The sequence below is a fragment of the Varroa jacobsoni genome, unplaced genomic scaffold, assembly GCF_002532875.2.
Source record: "Varroa jacobsoni isolate VJ856 unplaced genomic scaffold, vjacob_1.0 scaffold_186, whole genome shotgun sequence".
NCBI lineage: Eukaryota > Metazoa > Arthropoda > Arachnida > Mesostigmata > Varroidae > Varroa > Varroa jacobsoni.
The window spans coordinates 27,253-33,301 of NW_019213088.1; the positions used below are offsets into that span (position 1 = coordinate 27,253).

General features: G+C 39.3%; 1 long non-coding RNA gene across 1 annotated transcript; it reads left to right on the forward strand.

Annotated features, from left to right (window-relative positions):
- Positions 1 to 92: 92 nt before the first annotated feature.
- LOC147753837 (uncharacterized) lies at positions 93 to 5,212 on the forward strand. The gene is made up of 2 exons (XR_015315680.1): positions 93 to 1,440; positions 2,333 to 5,212. It is a non-coding gene; the product is annotated as an uncharacterized LOC147753837 (long non-coding RNA).
- Positions 5,213 to 6,049: the final 837 nt, after the last annotated feature.

Sequence of the window (6,049 nt, forward strand, 5' to 3'; positions counted from 1 at the left end):
ATATATATATATATATAAGCGAACTGGTCCCTATTAAAATGAATGGCTTTTATGTATTTAGGGTGCGTTAAACTAGAGGTAGGTTTGTCTGGCCAACGACCAAACTAAAGTCGGCCCGTAACAGCTTGAAGGTAGCGTTGCGCGATGTATGTAATCGCGCGCACTTTCATGACAGAAGTCCTCTTGAACCGAGAACGTGGATCAAAAAGATAGACAGTTATCCAACCAAAAACAATCGCCAGAGAACCACCAAACAGTGCAAAAAGCTAGAACTTACTTCCTAAGGCGCAGTTTTAGTATGGCACGACCGAGGTTGTACAAACCGATATTCAAAATCGGGCTTTTGGGATGGTGTCGCAAACAACGTTGTAGATTAGTGGACCAGTTCAACCTTGTTAATACACGGGGACGAACGTCCAAAAACTTCACGCAGGGCAAGTTGGCATTGCCTAACAAGATCAGATCAAAGCTTGATGCGAAAGTACTCTTAGCAAAGACGGACGGTGAAGCCTACCACTTTTGCCAGTTTTATATCTGCTGCATGAGCGAATTCGTAAGCAGAATCTATCTGTCTAGTACAGGACTACTTACCGGAACGAACCTATATATTAAGAAATTTGACTCTAGGCCTGATAAGTATATGGAATGGACTCTTAATATATCAAAGACTCACAGTGCACCCAAAAACCATTTCCGGCTGTCTCTTTAACCCTAACAAATTCCAGCTCTGTGTTGTTTGTACAGTCTGAGAACAAGATGTGTGTGCAATTTACAAACGGGAACCTTTGTCAGGACGTCACTCCCGCGGCGGTGATCACGTAGCGGGTTCTGGGTCGCCAATAGAAAGCACGTTCAGAAAAAGTTGAAAAGCCAACCGAGTGATGCACTTAAAGGGTACGGTTTCTCATTTTGGAGCGCAGGATTAGGTCTAGTGCTTCCGCTGTAGGTTAAACTGTTGGTGTTGTCAAGCTTTTATAAAACTGTCTGGAACCAAGCTATTTGTGAATTGCGGTATTATACGGAGAAAGGATCCAACTTCGATCTCGATAACACTTCGGCAATTGCGGCTTTTATTAGGAAGCTACATTCAACAATAAACAGGGCGCTCGTAGAGTTAGCTATAAAGCACTGCGATAAGGTAAGCGCGGATTGTGTAAGGAATGAACTTCCAAAATCCTAATATGCAACATGTGAGTTTGTTCCAGAAAGACCCGTCGCCTACTCAGAAGTCCAAGGGCAGTTCTGCAGAGGAATTTGGTTAAACTGCGTTGTCTACATCAATATCTTGGACAGCCTCGACCAAGTCGGCGTTAACCTAAATAGCAGGACGGTGGCCACGGGTGTTGCGCTCGGTAGTATTGGCCAGGTGGAATGAACAACGATGAAATTATAATCGGCAAGTTACTATGCATACAGACATACACGTGTCCGCGAATACAGGTAACTGGTTGAAGCTTTAAAACTCTCACTTTGATGGTGAACAGCTCTCGCGTTTGATAGAAAAATAAATCTGTTAGTTCAAAATTGCTTAAAATGTGCGAAATTATGCAGAGAGATTAAGGTGAAACGATAATTGAGGCTTTAGCTTTTTCCATTGCGTTGTGGCATCCACACTGAGTCTACCATCATCGGTATGATAAGCCCTCAGATGATTAATGCTATTCAAAATGTTGAGAATATGCTGGTACTTGTATTATTCTGGGACAAAACCCCTAGTGATCTCATAATTCAGGCGTAAATTCTCTTTTTCCTATGATGTTGGCGACAACGGTAGAATTATAGTGTAGTGATAAATACATTAAATACCTGATAGTCCAAATTCAAGTTCGTTGTTTTACTACAAGTTTTATTATAAACCCACTGACTGACTATTCTGTAAGTTGTATGTCTTCTATACGATTACATATGCTCTATTAGCATTTATCCTTTATATTATTGATAAAAAACCTATTCTCTTAAATGATACGACAATCAGCTAGATTAGTTTGCATGTGAGAAATGTTCGTCATTGAAGAAGGTTGTCCAGGAGATGTGTGGGAGCAATACTTAAGATGTAATGACAATGTCTTCAGCTCAAATCGTGCGAAACACGATCTATAAAGCTAACCTGAACATTTATTTCGTCGCTAATTCAAGCCTTATCGACGACATATATAATGCGACTAGTGTGATAGAATAAAGAAAGAAACAAGATTAACGTTGAAGTTGTCAACATTCGAAAGAACCTATAAAATCAATTACTTAATTTTTGACGAACTATTATTATCTGGCTGAACCTATCTTGAGATTATTACTAGACTTTACCTGTGAGCTTTTTCCCGTGTTCGTTTAGGGATTCTAGCGGAGCTTACCAAAGCGTGTCTGCTATAATATCCTACTGTAGGATGAAGCGCCAGAAGATACCTCTCTTAAAGAGGCAGCTCCGGAACACCTGACGTTATTAACACGCACACATCGAGTTTGAATAGTATAATAGATATATAATGTATAGGTGTTATTCACTGCATTGGAAGTGAAATGTTAAGAACAACGTTAGTTCAATGTAATGTGTAGTGTTCCTGGGTAACTCGTATAGCCGTCGCAAGGCATTTTCGCTTGCTTGCCCGTCCTTGATGTGATTAATAGCGGTCGAACCGCCCCTCCATATTATGACTTATAATATTTTAGCTTATTTTAATTATTAAGTTTTTCACTACCGCACTTAGTACTTAGGTTGACAACAGGACGGCCAGTTTTCACTAAGCGGTAGAAAATACTTCTGGCAGCGTCTAGGGTGTGCCTAACGGCTTAAGAACCGCACGTAAGGTTCGAAGCATTTATTTAGTAAAAGTAATAATTAGTATAGCATATGCGTATGCGCGACACCGATAATCATTTTTGCAGAGCTTTAAATAGGTCCATTGGTTGCACAGGCCGCAGTGTTCAATCTGAAAATAGACCTAAATGGCAAGCCTAGGTTCGTACCAGGTTATAGTACGCGGTGCGAATAAAGCAATCTCAATTTTTAGTAACGAGCTGGTGACTATATAGAACAGTGCACAGGGCAAAAGTCGATTATCGATACACCACGAGCTTTGAAGGAATATCTATTTCTTACTTTATTTACATTTCAGATTCTCTTATTTGTTAGTTTTTTAAGGATCCCTAGTTAATATGTTTCTCCATTCACTGCTCTTTTCGTTTCTGTGTTACTATCAAACTAAATATACATTAATTTTATGGGAACGGCGTATCTTCAGGTAGTGGCGTTTTCCTATCAGGACTGTCAGGACAGGTATTTCTGTCCTTGTGAGTCTCTTCTATTTGAAAAGAAAAATGTTAAAGTGATTTATCGACCTCGAATTGTCTCTGAGGCGGCAGTCCAAATTGGAGATTCCTGTTCCTCTGTTCAACATATAGAAATCTTCGTTGTGTGTTTCGTCATAATTTCTTGGTTTCTTTTTCCCTGTCAGTCCGTTATTGCCCGTCGTCTTTCACCTCAGTCGCGTTTGCAACTCCGGCTATTGATAACCCGAGCCGGAAAGCGTCGTCGCATTGACACACCGTCTCCCGCCCGCTCGCTTGCCGGCCTCCCTGCTTATCGCTCGATCGTTCTCTGCTCACTCGTTGACTTGCTTCCTCCCAGTGCGGCATTCCTTTTACCCTTAACCCCTTTTGCCAACTATCGACTCGTCCACGCCTTTCTCGTACGTCTTTCTTTCTTCGCTCGTGTTAGTATCGCTAGTGCTTCCAGGGACAACCTTTTTCACCCCCTTCTATATCTTCCTTATCCGTGTGGAGGATATGGAAAAGGGATTCCCCTCCAGAAACGTTCCCCTTTTACCCAAACGCTCGAATGATGGCAAGACTCTATCTTGGTTTTTCTTCCGTCACGTTAGTATTGTCTCGCCCTCGCCGCCTTCACACTGTGTCTCCCGTGCTCACTTGCCATTCTTTTCGCTTTTACCCTAGCATGTCTTGATCATGCTTTTCTTTTCCATCTTTCATTCGATCCTTAGGTAAGCAACAAAAGTGAATTATGAGAAGGAACATTTCGCTGTAGCCAACATTATCATCATTATTTCGACCGTTATCATCATCATTATTATCACCACCATCAGTACTATCAATAATGCGTTTTGATCAAGGGATTCACTTATTTTTTGAACTTGCTCATCTCACCTCTCCGCGGAAAAATCGTACTGGTCAGTACGCGTGCTTTATGGTCGTCGATTTCTCTCTTTGGGCCTGTTTGTTAGAGATGTCTATAGATTCCGTTGCATAAGCTATGAACATGTACAAGGTTAAGATTGGACATAAAATATTTTGCCAATTGCATACCAGTAACTGGCTCACCCTTGACAGCATTAAGCATCAGCTAATAAGTATATTTGTGTGTATGTGAGAAACAACAGTATTGGAATATTATAGCTGTTTTGTTACACTTCGTGAAACGTTCAGTAAACTATATTATTCTAAACAAAGTAAGATTGTAGCAGACGGTAAAATTATGTAATTACTTCAAAAATTGTAATAAATGTCATAATGAAGGATAAATAACATAAACATAATTGTCGTGATATTCTATACAACGCAATCTTTAGCTTAATAATAAAGTAGTTCTATTGATTAAATTAATTTGCATTTCGCGTATTCGTAATTTAATTTATTTTTACATTAAATTCGGTGTTGCTCTTCTTTTCTCTAGAAGTTCGTTTTGTCCTTTTCCTAACAGGCACACGACTGAATAGTTATTTTCCTGATTTGCATCGGGCACGTCCAGCTTACAGCGTCCAAATATTGAGCGTCTATCTCTCAATTGTTTAACTCGAACCGCTGCATTTCAGCAGGAGCTGCGGGTCTTGGACAGAATAGATCCAACTGACTTCAGTTCGAATTTTTCCTTCGACGTTCATCTCGAAACTCCTAATCTAGTTTACCTTTACTTTCCAGAGCAATGAAGGAGACTCTGCAGAGTTTGCTCTTCGGCTGGCAAAAGTTTGTCCAGTTCAGGAGAAGCCTCACGCTACTCTCAAAGGCCTATTTCCAGCGCTAACCTGTTTTTACTTAACAGTAACCGAAACCGCCTTTCAATCATTGGTAGAAATAAATTTTACACTGATATATTTAAGGTATTGACCGTATTTTATATCACAAAGGTTTCGTTTACTTTGCTTCCAAATAACGTCGGGTGTACCTTAAATAAGATCTTTGCTTCAAAGTAATGGAGTAATACTTGTGCAGTTTTTTTTTGAATTGTTAGCATGTGTACATTGGTAAAACTGCATCTTATCAAATCCATAAGCGATACAATCAAAACGTGATAGCTAATCGATATCACATTCTATGTATTATTTTGTCATTCGCTATGTATGCGTTTATATATAGTAAATGATAAAAACATTTGATTATTTTGTTATTCGTAATACTTTTGTAAAAATAAATTTATATTTGTCGAGTAAATAATTATTACACCCTGGAGCTCCTAGAAAATATAACCTACATGAACATTTATCTAACGTAAACCGCAAAATAAAAAAATATTGCTTTTGAAGCGTGTAAAAAGTATTAGTCGATCAATTGAGCCCTCTCCTTCTAACATTTACTTAGCGTGATACACTGACACCATTTACTAAAATTCCTAAATGAATGTCATGTGTTTCTGGAAAAAGGCCTTGAGGCGTGTTTTTGTATAGTAATGCCAATATAGGCGTTTTATTTGACTTCTTAAATTAACTTCGAACTTGATACAAGCTAACTGCCCGCGGTCATCTGGTCTGGTGCGCGCATTTTCCGCCAACATTCCTGTATGATCTGTGCGGTTATTTCGTTTCTTGCCAACGATTCTGCAATTTTTAGAAAACTTACTTTTCAATTTTGATACACAACCATAATCCTTCCATTCTGTGCTGTTAAACTCTTCGCTAGTCTGTCAAGATTTTCTTCATCAGTAACCTCACTGTGAAAAACATTAGCCCTATATCTGATGCAAAGATTTACTTTCATAACGCAGACACAACAGTAATATTCAGTACTTTTATCGGCTTTTTCTCTGTGATTTAGGCTCTGT